This window comes from Miscanthus floridulus, chromosome 7, assembly GCF_019320115.1.
Source record: "Miscanthus floridulus cultivar M001 chromosome 7, ASM1932011v1, whole genome shotgun sequence".
Taxonomy (NCBI): domain Eukaryota; kingdom Viridiplantae; phylum Streptophyta; class Magnoliopsida; order Poales; family Poaceae; genus Miscanthus; species Miscanthus floridulus.
The window spans coordinates 111,960,092-111,973,037 of record NC_089586.1 but is presented as its reverse complement, the minus strand read 5'-3'; the positions used below and the strand labels follow the sequence as shown (position 1 = coordinate 111,973,037).

The following is a 12,946-nucleotide window of genomic DNA, read 5'->3' as shown; positions in this document are numbered from 1 at the left end:
TATTTTTCATGAATACATCGGCACATTAGTGGAGATCTACATTGATGATGTAGTGATTAAGTCTGGAGATATCACAGCGCATTTAGCCGATCTGCGAAAGATACTGGAGTGCACAAGGAAGCATGGATTGAAGATGAATCCTAATAAATGTGCATTTGGTGTATCGGCAGGACAATTCTTGGGTTTTATGGTGCATCAGCGAGGCATTGAAATCAGTAGGAAGTCTATTGATGCAATTAACAAGGTGATTGCTCCTGCTAATAAGACTGAATTGCAATCTTTGATCGGTAAGATTAATTTCATTAGAAGATTCATATCTAATCTGTCGGGTAAGATCAAGGCTTTCAGCCCACTACTTAAATTAAAAGCTGATCAGGAATTCGTATGGGGAGTTGAACAGCAATTAGCCCTTGATGAAATTAAGAAATATTTATCAAATCCTCCAGTGTTAGTTCCACCTCAACATGGGAAGCCTTTCAGGTTATATTTATCAACTGATGATACAGTTATCGGTTCAGCTCTTATTCAAGAATTTGAAGGGAAAGAACGTGTTATTTATTATTTGAGCAGAAGGTTAGTGGATGCTGAGACGAGGTATTCGGCCATCGAAAAATTGTGTCTGTGTTTATACTTTTCTTGTGTCAAATTAAGGCATTATTTGTTAACTGCCGAATGTACGGTCATATGCAAAGACGATGTGGTCAAGTATATGCTGTCGATGCCGATGTTAAGTGGTAGAATCGGCAAATGGATTTTGGCATTATCAGAATTTGAACTACGTTACGAATCAACTAAGGCAGTTAAAGGGCAAGTGATGGCTGATTTTGTCACTCAGCATTGTAATACAGTGGACTTTCTGGGGATTGCTCCCTGGACACTTTTCTTCGATGGGTCCACATGTGGTGAAGGAGCAGGTATCGGCATTGTGTTAATTTCACCTCTAGGGAGGAAGTATGAGTTTTCATTGCCGATTGTTGCTACAGCAACAAACAATCAAGCTGAATATCAAGCCTTGATAAAAGGGTTAGAATTGCTGAAGGAGATACGTGCCGATGTTGTTGAAATCTTTGGTGATTCTATGCTAGTTATAAATCAATTGACTGGAAGTTATGAATGCCGAAGTGAAGCTTTGATTTCGTATTATGAAAGATGTTTGCAATTGTTGAAAGGATTTAGAGGCTTTCGTCTTGAACATATCTCTCGATTGCATAATGAGGAAGCTAATCGACTAGCTCAGCATGCTTCAGGGTATCAGCCTATTCAGGAAGTGCTAACATCGGCAGTTGATACCGATGACTGGAGGAAAGAGATTGTCGATTATTTAAAGGATCCACATAGAAAGGTTGAGAGACGTATAAGGTTCCAAGCTACCAAATATGTGCTCCTCGATGATGAATTATATTATCGAACTATAGATGGAGTTTTACTTAGATGTGTTAGCAATGATGAATCGAAAAGCTTGATGGGTGAAATTCATGAAGGAGTATGTGGGGCACATCAATCGGCTTTCAAGATGAAATGGATGATCAGAAGGAATGGATACTATTGGCCGACTATTCTTGAAGATTGTTTTAAGTATTTTAAAGGATGCCAGGAGTGTCAAAAGTTTGGTAATATTCAAAGAGCGCCTGCATCGGCTATGAATCCTATAATCAAACCGTGGCCGTTCCGGGGATGGGCTATTGATCTCATTGGTCAGATTTATCCGCCATCGAGTAAAGGACATAAATTTATCCTGGTTGCTACCGATTATTTTACAAAGTGGGTTGAGGCAATTCCTTTAAAAAAGGTGACATCGGTCAATATGATTGATTTTGTGAAAGAGCATATTGTTTACCGATTTGGTATTCCTCAGACTATCACTACCGATCAGGGCACTATGTTTACATCAGGAGAATTTGATGAGTTTGCTGTAGGTATGGGAATTAAAATTTTAAATTCTTCTCCATATTATGCTCAAGCTAATGGTCAAGCTGAGGCTTCTAACAAAGGGATCATCAAACTCATTAAGCGCAAAATTGAAGAAAATCCTAGGAGGTGGCATATAGTATTAAATGAAGCCTTGTGGTCATATCGGATGTCATGTCATGGTGCAACCAAAGTAACGCCTTATCAGTTGGTATATGGACACGATGCGGTATTGCCTTGGGAAATTAAGGTTGGCTCTAGACGAATACGTTCTCAAGATCAGCTGACAGCCGATGATTATAATACTCTTATGAAGGATGAGTTGGAAGATGTGGCGGGTCATCGGTTAAGGGCTTTAGTTAGTATCGAAGAAAATAAGAAAAGAGTAGCTAGATGGTATAACAAGAAGGTGAAAGTAAAAGAGTTTGCCGATGGAGATCTGGTCTGGAAATTGATTTTACCGATTGGGACTAAAAGTTCAAAGTTTGGAAAGTGGTCTCCTAATTGGGAAGGTCCATATCGGATAAATCAGTCTGTTCCTGGTAATGCATATATTTTAGAAACCCTCGAAGGGGTTGTGTTTCCCAGAGCGATAAATGGAAAATATTTAAAGAAATATTACCCTAGTATCTGGATAGATGCATAAAAGTATAAAGTGCCGATACAATAAATAAGATTACACGTTCAACAAGGATTGGATAGCTAATATCGCACGCAGGCGAATCTGGTCGGCTTCCTCCATTTCCTTGATATCATCATCGGCGGCACCCTCCACAGGCTTGAGTTTTTTCTTCATGGCTAAAGCTTTGCGAGCTTGGATATCTCTTTCTTGCTGAAGGGTCTTGATGGCATCGGGTAGCTGGCTTTCTTCTTGTTGGGCATGAGTTAAGGCTGCCTCAACTTCTTTCAATTCAGCCAATAGAGCCATCTTCCTTGCTGATAAATCTAAGATTTTCTGCTTAAGTTCAGCGCCCGAAGTCTGCAAGTTGCCGATGCCCTTGTGCTTCTCATCGGCAATCTGTTTCAGTTGTAGCATCTCTTCTTTGAGTTGAGCCTGAGCTGCTCTATCGGCAATGCGCTGAGCGGCCCGTTGATATTGCAGTTGGCGGCTTTCTAGGTGAGCTGCTGGGAAGAGTACTTCTTCAACATCGGCAGGGACCTGGCCCCGAATTGTTTTGAAGATTGCCTTTGCGGGGTCCGAGTCATCTACCAGTTGGGCGGTACCTTGTTGTAGCAAGTTCAGGAGGGTTTCCAACTTGGATTTAGTCTCTGCCGATATTGTTCCCAGTGCAAGGGAAGAACTTGTCTCCTCTCCATCGTCGTCAGAAATATCAATGGCAAAGGAAAATAGGCTGTTCGGGGAGTCTTGTTCCTGAGAGAGAGAGAGGGAGATCAGTTAGGGGTAAGTATGAGTATTGTAAATCAACTAGGCTGATCGGTTTACCTGTTTCAAGGCAATTTCTTGTGCTTGACTGGAGGAAGCAACCTGGAGTATGTCGTGTGGGGGATCGGCTGAGCTGGCCGATGGGATATCCTCTGTGACTTCATCGATGGTGGGCTCTTGAGGTATGACGGCCGATGATATTGGGGCAGATGTAGGGATCGGCATAGACCTTTGTCGTTTTGGCTGTGCTTCAGTATCTGTTGAAGCTTTGCGTTTTGCTTGGGCATCGGCAACGATGGGCTGGGGGGCATCGACACTTGTTGGTTGTGAAGCTTGGACATCTGGTACGTTTGCCGATGTACCCAATTGTTGCTGCAAAACAAGTGTAAGAGATGATATTTAACAAGTAAAATGTAAAGTCAAGAAGCTACCTCTGAAGGTTCATCGAAGGAAGTGGTGCTTGATATCGGCGGAATTGCCGATGATGATCCAGTAGTAGCTCTTACCCCCTGATGATTAAGGTTAATACAGTTTGTGATCGGCATAAGTAAAAATAAACGAGGTTGTTACCTTAAATGCTCTGACCAAGGTTGTAGCAGCAGCCGATGGAGTAACCCTAGATGTAGCCAATTTGGACTTGGAAGTGATGGTCTTGGTACGAATCTTCTGGTGGGTCAAAGCGGCTAAGGTGGGAGCGTTGTAGCCGATCAGCGATGTTGGGAAAACAGGCCGGAGATTGAAGGGTTTCCCACTTTTGCTCACCGATGGTGCTGGGTTGTTAACCTGTTACAAGAGAATCGGTTACTGATATATGAAGGGAAAAGCAGAAGGGAGTTAAAGGAAACTTACCGCGTCGTCAGGGATGGCGTATTCAGGGTCGATCATGTGCCGATATGTGTGAGCAGAAGTTGCGAACAGTTGTTCTTTCCACTCTTGCCACCATTGCTTATATGACTCGGTGATGAAAGATATTGGTGTCCAGGTGGATATATCAACATCTGTAGTATCGGCATCGGGGGAGAGTTGTACTACCTTGTTCCAATCTGTTCCGCAGGTGATTGTTTCCCTGGGTTTGATTACATCGGCAAAGCAGAGTTTGATTGGCAATTGCCCAAAAGCCAATTGGCGGGATACTGCCGATGGGTTGTAAAATTCATAAGTAATGTTGGTGTTTTTCCCGCTGCCGAATGTGTTTACTGGAATTGCCCTGGGAGTAATGATAGCCATCATGAGCTCATTATCTTGATTCAGAGTGTTATCGGCAAAGTTGAAAAGAAGGGGGAATCTGTTGTCTTCGTCAATATAAGGCACCCAGGCCCTATGATTACGAGAAAGACCATTGTAGAAGCTTTGAAAGAATCTGCCGATTTGGTCTTCGTTGGCTTCTGTTCCAGGAAGGACAATTATGGCTTCACCAAAATTGAGGGGTGAGCGTGTTGCCGATTCATCATCCCCAAGCACATAGTCTTCAGCAATTTCTCGTGGGAATTGTTGAGCAAAAAAGTCCCATTGCAAACGTTTGTGCATATGGGCATTCAGCCACATGTTGATAAACCACCACGGGCCTCCCAGATTGCCGATGGGTTCGCCGAGCAAAAGTTTCTGAGACACTTGATGAAGAAGATGATAAGTGGAGCTCAGAAGGTATCGGCCAAGAGGAAACCTTACGCCGTTAGCCAAAAGTTCAGCTGCAGGGAGGAAAGCGTTGGTTGGTCCTACTGATCGACCACAGAAGATGAATTTTTCCAACCACATATTCAGGAATGTTGCATGTTCCCTCTGGTTAACTGTCCCGGTCTTCTGGTATTCTTGAATGTATCCTGTCCAACCGCCGATGTTGCGGGTATTTACCCTGTATTCAGACTTTCTACCATAGATGGAGCCTTCATCGGCAGATGAGATGTCCAAGCCAGTAAGCATATGGATATCGGCAAGGGTAGGAGTGGCTGGGCCATGTCCAAACATAAAAGTATTGGTCGTGTCTGACCAGAAATAAGCAGCTGCAATCATCATTGATTCATTTTTCTGCATATCGGCAATAGATAGCCTAATGCATTGGTCTAATCTTCGTTCTGCCCAGTATACTTGCATCGATCTATTAACTCTCAAGTACCAATCTTTCCACCCCTTGGTGGTTTTGGGCCAAGATCGGAATGTGTCTTTCCACAAATTCAGAGAAAAATTTTGGGCTCTAAAGGGGATTCTGTTAACCTCTGCATTGATCAGATCGGTTGGATCTGGGTTGCCCATTGGACCAAGGCATTGGACGTGCGGTTGATCGGTTGGGATAATTAATTTGTTGCGCAGTTCCTAAGGTTATAGAATCCAGAGAACAGAAGAAAGGAAAAATCACCGACTGAATGAATTTGCGAAAAGATTAAAGTAAAGGGTAATGGAAGTGGAGCGAACCGCGGGGACGTCGAAGTTGATGGCCATGGTCCTGAGGAAACTTGAAGTTAGCGCCGGGAAAGGGTTCTCCTTGGTTGAGGTCGCGCGGTTGTTCGTCGGAGTCGCCGCCGGAGAGAGAAAATGCCAAGGATTGGAGGCTGAAAGTAGAAAATGAGGGTTCCGGAGAAATCTATTTATAAGCCGCCCGGAGTAAGGGTATTTTGGACTTATCTCTATATCGCGCGCATATAGGTCGAGACGGTTCAGAAGGATATGGTAATTGTTCGCACGATAATCAGGGGATTGTACAGATGAGTTGATGACAAGTAATCATGACTTGGAAGGGATATCGATACAGGATATTTTAATTCTGAAAATGGCAGCATTATCATGTTAAGATCTTGCCGATGGGTTATTGCTTCGGTATCTTAACCATAATCAGGGCAAGAGTGGTTGGCGATTGTGCGATATTTACTGAAGTGCGTGAATCAAGATTAGATTTGATTGGATTTGATAACAAATCAAGTTTTGGCTTGGAGAATGAGTCACGGTAATCGGGCGAAGGCAAGCGTTATCTGGAGTAAATTTCGGAGCATTAATGGTTTTATACTCCGAAATTGGGGGGCATGTGTTGACACCGTTTTTTGCACGTGTCAAAATAATCGGAGTGGACTAATCGGCAAGGGGAAAGTTATTGAATACTTTGATAACCGATGAAAGCCAGCTTGTAAAGATGGTTGCCGATAGCTGGTGATGGTCGATGGAAAGGTTGATTTGGACTCGGACGTTGCCGATGAGGTTGGAGGTGTTGTTGTCAATGCCGATGAAGGGAGGCTGGAAGACTACTGCCGATGAAACAGGGAATATGCCGATGAAGGAAGGCTGGAAGACTACTGCCGATGAAACAGGGAATATGCCGATGAAGGAAGGCTTGAAGACTACTGCCGATGAAATAGGGAGTATGCCGATGGGAAGGAGGACAGTGAGGTTTCCATCGTAATTGAGGCGGACAGGGAAATAGATAGAAGTTGATTTCCTTTTCTATATTAGTTAGAGTATGATTCATGTAAGAGTCACGTGTTTCCTTAGATATGGGATTGGTGTCCTAGTTGTGTTTGGTTGTGTCTCTTTAGATCAGGGTATAAATATGGAGTAAGGGGCAATGTAAGAGATATATCAATCAACATCAAAACCAATTTTTACTCCTATTTGCATCTACTTACTTTTCGGCGACTTCGTCAATTTGCATACTTTTTCTTTTTTACGAGTTCTCATTGAATCGGCGAGCTGCATCGTTTCAGTGCGACCTTCGGCGATTCTCGAGTTCCGCGTGAGCACCTCTTGGCCGTGACTTCCGGGCGTATCGCTGTTGTCAGGACTAAAGTGTTCGTATCTTCATCCTTGTCGATTAACAGGTCAAATCGACTGGCACGCTTTGGATATCGATTCGGGTATTAGCCCTTTGTGTTTGCAGATCCACTTTTGCATCAACAGAGACTCATCAATAATGATAGACTGCATGCTTGGTAGATGTAACTGGAGCTGCAAAACAGAGGGATATACACCAAAAAAGATGAAAACCAAAAATCCTGTGTACAGCTTCAGGGGGTGATATGTATCTAGCATCCCGGTACCGACGGATCTCATTGATAACTCCAGCAGGGTCAATTGAGAATTCAACACGGTCGTGGCCTTTGTATACATATTTAATGCTTGAACATGCTTCCACGTTGATGTGGCAATTATACCTCATAAGGAGTCCATGATTGTATGGAACTACCCACCTATTGTCTAACTCAGCACCTCTTATTTTCACTCGACGTCCATCATCTCTCCTCCTATACAAAGGATATGAATCTTTGCCTTGCTGTGATGCATCACAAAATTGTCGAGGATATTGAAACCGACAGGCGCCATCAACCATACAAGGACACTTTCTATTTAAGACTCCACACGGTCCATGTAGCATATGCTTAATCACAAGTTGGTGCAACACATGGTACTTGTCCTTGTCTGGTATCTCTGCACAAATAACCTTGTCATATGCATCAGGGTTTGTCAACTTACTTCATGAGTTCATAATCAATAGGAGGTGTTCATGGGGCAAGCCCCTTTTTTTGAAATTCCGTGACATTCACATAGGCTGCAACATCTCCAAAGTACTTTTTCTTGACTAATAAATCCATCAATGATCGTAACTTGGCCCTGTATACTCTTGAAACCAGGTCTGGTCTATCCTGTGGTTGCTGCCCAGGCTCAAGATTTTCTGTGATCTCCTGCCAGTGCAGATTGCATGTCATTGTGATGAAATAATCTGGTTTGCCAAAATGCTGCACAATGGCCATTGCATTAAGGTACCGTCGCATCATGTCACGATCACCACCCGGGAAAGACCGTGGCAACACAATTATCTTGCCAACTTCAGAAGCTCTTGTCTCTCCATTAGAAACTACATCAACCAGACCCTACATCAACCAGCACAATAAATCCATTTTCAATGATTATTTAATCATGACATATATAATATAATATAGGAATATAATTTTGCAAAGAAAACATTTGCCTCAACTGATATAGTTCAGCTCGTATGAGTTTTTGGTTTGCCGGGTTAGAATACCAATCAAGCCTCATAGACTCAATCTTGATATACATGTCAACAGCCCACTACTGGAAAAGTCGCCCTCCGAATAACAAGATGTTAAAAAGACCCCGTCTGACTTGCATTAAGAAACAATAGTATTCTCGAGCTATCACAAATTTTCCAGATTGATTTTCCTCCACCAGGCTACTTAAGTATTCACCTTGTTGTATGTCAGCGTCGTTTTCGGCCTCATCTGTGTAGCGTGAAAAAATATTAGAAAAAAAATTGTACTACCATGAGCTAGTTAGATCTGAATTTAATATAATACAAGGATATTATTTGACCTGTAGGGGCATGTTCTAATGTGCAGAAGATGGTGTGTCCCTATGTGTGGCACGTGGAGTAGTAGTAACCTGAACGGTAGATGATCCCCGTTCGCGTACCCTTAAACCCGGCTGGATCCGCTTATTTTTTCATCCGGAATAGTGTTTTTCTCTCACAAATTCCTCCAACATTCCTCCAAACCATCCAGATTCCTCCAGAATTCAGACAAGCGAACAGGCATATATGGCATAAATTTATTCCATCCAGTTTGTCCATATATGCTTTGATATACAGTGATGAAATATAGGATATGACAATGGATCATAACAACCATGGTATGCTTTGATATACAGTGAGCGGTCTCCTCTTGCATACACAAGCACACTCCTATCAAAACATCTCTGGGGGTCATTTCCTTCGGTCCAGATAGCATCAACCTGTGAAGATGTCGGTGCATTGTACCTTAGTAGTGTAGACATAGCGATAAGCGAAAGAAGAACTAATTAGATTTATAAGTGAATGTAGTAATTACAAAAAAAAACTCAGGTAGTGTGGTAGACAAGGTACCTCCGTTGGTTCGGCATGACATTGGTGTTTAGTTCAATTACGTAGTCATCAAGATTTGGTATGGCTCCAACCCTCTTGAAGGTGTGAACATAAGGGTTGTCCTCTAATATCTTGATAACATTTCTTATGAGGTTGATATCAAGGTCAAGAGATCTCCGTTATCTATGTGTTAATGTTTCATCTGATGTATCATAAAAGTAGAGCTGCAGCGGCCCTTTGGAACCTAGCACCAAATGGTCGAGTCGGTGGTACAAGGAACCTTGCACCCGGAATGTATAGATACTAGTTCCTGCTGCGGTGGCAACTCACCGATCCAAGGTAACACCAAGGGTCGTCAAAGAGAAATGAGAGTTGAAGTAACGTATGTGTTTTCTGAAATATTTTGCATCATTATCTACCTGTTTTCTGAAATATTTTGCATCATTATCTACCTGACTGGTAAATAACCTTTTTAAATCAGCCGGCACTTCAGGAATATGCACATGAACCTTTCCATTTCTGCAACAAAATCCTGGTGGTTCATATTCGAACCGTATCGCCCCACAGTGCCTACAATTAGGTCCTTTTTTCAAAAATGGTGCTGATCTGGTAAATCCTGGTAGACGTAGTCGTAAGGGTCATCGGCATCATTATCACCAACACCATTGCCATATATACGGTATGACTCGAATCCATCTGCATGAAAGATATGGAATTTCTCTGAATACACACGGTAAAATTAATTTAAATTTAAAAAAACGATGATTCATGGTGTCTGACAGAGGTACCTTCCCCACGAAATTGCCTAGTTTCGTCGTCCTCGCTCTCATCTTCCATGTCTTCTAGGTGATCTGTTACATGGTTCATGGCAGCATGGCATCGGTAAAAAACTAATTGATATGAAGTAATGGTATTTGTGAGATTAAAAAGCAACCCACCTTCTTCTTCATCATATTCTTCTAATTCAGGGTGTGCAGGTTGGAACAAGGTAGAGGTAGTGTCATATTCATCTACCCGATCGATGCTTCCATTTAATGTCTGGAGAGGCGGTGATACATCTGCAGAAAAAAGGTGGGCTGTCACTATGCCTCTGTGGGTTGCAAAAAAAAGTGGTACAAGGGAAAAAACTATGAGGCCACCTGTGGGTTGTGCATTGCTGTTTGGAGTATGCTGCATGGCCTCATGTGCACTCATTCTCTTATCCCTTGCACAGTCCCTTTTTTCTCCAATAATTTCTGCTTTTTTTAGTCTTCCATATAGTTGTACTTCTCTCTTCTCAGTAGCTTATTGGCACTTGAACTGGACACTGATGAGCAATTTGTTCTTAGGGTGACATATAAATAAAATGAAAAAGATTCAACCATACATCAGTTAGTTATCGTAAAAATGTCAGTAAATGCCACACACCTGGATCCTGAAACATTTCAGCAGATTGCTGAAGTGCACTATCTCCATACACTTGATGCCTCATTCTGACGTAGTTATCATTTCGATGCAACCATTTTGGAGAATGACATGGGTCTTGATTTTCTTTGTATTGGACCGAAGATGGCCCAATAAAAATTCTGGAATACCCTGTCTGGAACGGTGATGGTTGTCCTACTCCGGCCGAGGTTCCTGCCATATTCATGTCAACACCGTTCATGTTTGGGGCGGAAATGCATCCCTCGCCCAATGGTTGCAGAACGGGCGATGAAGTTGTTCCATAAGTTGAATGCGCTCCTCCAACGGTGTTAGTCTCTGGATATTGTGGCGCTGTTGAAGTAAACACTGTATTCTTATACCACGAAAGATTAGTGAAGATCGTGCTCCTGGTTGATCCGGTGCATTTGAAATTGCACTTGTTTCAGCCTTTCGGCGAGCACGGTACTCACGCTGCCTCTTATTCCTCTCCTCCCTTTCCTCGTTTGTTTCTTGAGCCCTTATCCTGGCACGGTACTCACGTTGTTTCCTATTCCTTTCCTGTCTCTTGCTTTGTTCTTCGCTGCAAGCTGTTGACATGGTGGTGTTTATACATGGCGTTGTATATATATATCTTGTTGCAATATGTGTGTATGCATGTACCTGGAGTATGTATGTTTGTTACATCGCCGAGTGCAGTGCGTCCCTCTCCTGGCGTCCCCATTTTTTGGTGGAGGGTTGGTAAGTAATAAACTGAAAATTCATTGGTTACATGTGTATATGCAGCAGCAGCGCAAGGCACTGATTTAGAACCAAGATCAACAGGAGGAATGAAATATCCCGAGTGTATTATCCTACGTGTTCACCCCGAACACCCAACTGAAGTAGAGGAAGGTGTTGTTGCAACAGAAGGAGTGCAATTACCTGTATCCGATGGTCTGCAAGGTGCATCAACAAATGGAGGTGATGGTTGAGGTATAATTTTTCGGACAACCAATAGTACCTGCACTTGTATCCAGATTTCAGAGTAGTCCAGTTAGGTTGTTGTCGGGCAGGCAATAGTGTCTGTTGTGCAGTGTGCTTTTGAGTTGTCTGTTTTTCAGTTTTCTGTTTTGCAGCTCTTTGTTTCTTTTTTCAGTGTCCCATTCAGTTTGTCTTTCAGTTTTCTGTTATTCAGTTATCAGTGTCTGCATACTCAGTTGAGGTTTGTGTCTGCATATTCAGTTCAGAAGGAAGTGACGTAAAGCAATCGAAACTCAGTGTAGTATCAATCAGAATATAATAATTACTGTTGAGCAAAGGAAAATGGTAAAGGTCGAAGCCCACAGCACCACATTGACAGTTAAGAAAATATTGTGCTTTTGACAAAAGAAAAGGAGCGTTTACTTTACTTGTACATATCAAGAAAAATAACAGGTTCACACATAATCAGAATTATGTATAACCTTATGTTTCTATCACATTTTACTCAAATAAAAATTGACACTAAAAAAAACTTAGTCGACAAAGACAAATACCAATGCAATGCAATTTAAAAGGGAGGTGCTCTTTAAGTTCTCATACTGAAATTCAACGGGTATCAGTAGGTCTTCGCAAAGCATATATAGTCTTAACAGTTGAACTAAAGCTCACCATTAGCGGCCATGTCGTGCAGCTTGAAGATGAAGCAGAGTAGCAGTAGCAGGCGTCTGGATCAGTGGAGGCTGGAGCCGTCGGTAGCAGTAGCGGCCATTTCAAAACTCTGAACTCTGAAAGTCAGCAGGCAAGCAGCGGTGCAGGGACTGCAGGTCGCAGGAGACGCCTGTCGCGGCCGCTCGTTGCTCACTACCCCTTGCCGCCGCCGGCCGTGGGCGCCCGCCGGCCTTCACCGCCTGCCGATTCGCCAAAGCCGCCCGCCGATTCGCCGAAGCAGCTGACCGCCGCGGCCACCCGTTGCACGCGACCTGTCCGCGCCCCGCGCCCGCGGCTTGCCGGCTCTCCGGCGCCCGGAGGCTGGAGCAGAGCCGCGCCCCAGCGACCTTGCCGCGTCCCCGACCTACGACGCCTGTACCACGGCCTCGCCCAGCCTTCGCCGGTATCTTCTCGGTGCTCGGAGATGAAGCGACGTGCGTCGCGTCGACCCCGCGTCCGCCTTGTCCGCCGCATCCGCCCCGCGCCGCCGGCGGTCGGATCAGGCGTGCCGCAGGCAGGCGAGGGACGGGCGATCGGGCGTGGCAGTCTCTGCGAGAGTCGCGGTCGCGCGCGTGATTAGCGGCGGCAGACGTCTTCGGTCTTTCGTTATTAATTACTATAGAGAGTAGAGTGAGAGAGTGGATGAGAAGAATGAGAGGAGAGCCAATGATGGGCAGGGCCCACCTTGTCAAATAAGGAGGGCTCTTGATAGAGAACAACCTTTTTTATTTTAAGGAGGTCTT

At 43.7% G+C, this 12,946-nt stretch overlaps 1 pseudogene; it reads right to left on the bottom strand.

The window, feature by feature from the left end:
• Positions 1-7,234: 7,234 nt before the first annotated feature.
• On the bottom strand, positions 7,235-11,584 carry LOC136464286 (uncharacterized; annotated as a pseudogene).
• Between the last annotated feature and the right edge of the window lie 1,362 nt (positions 11,585-12,946).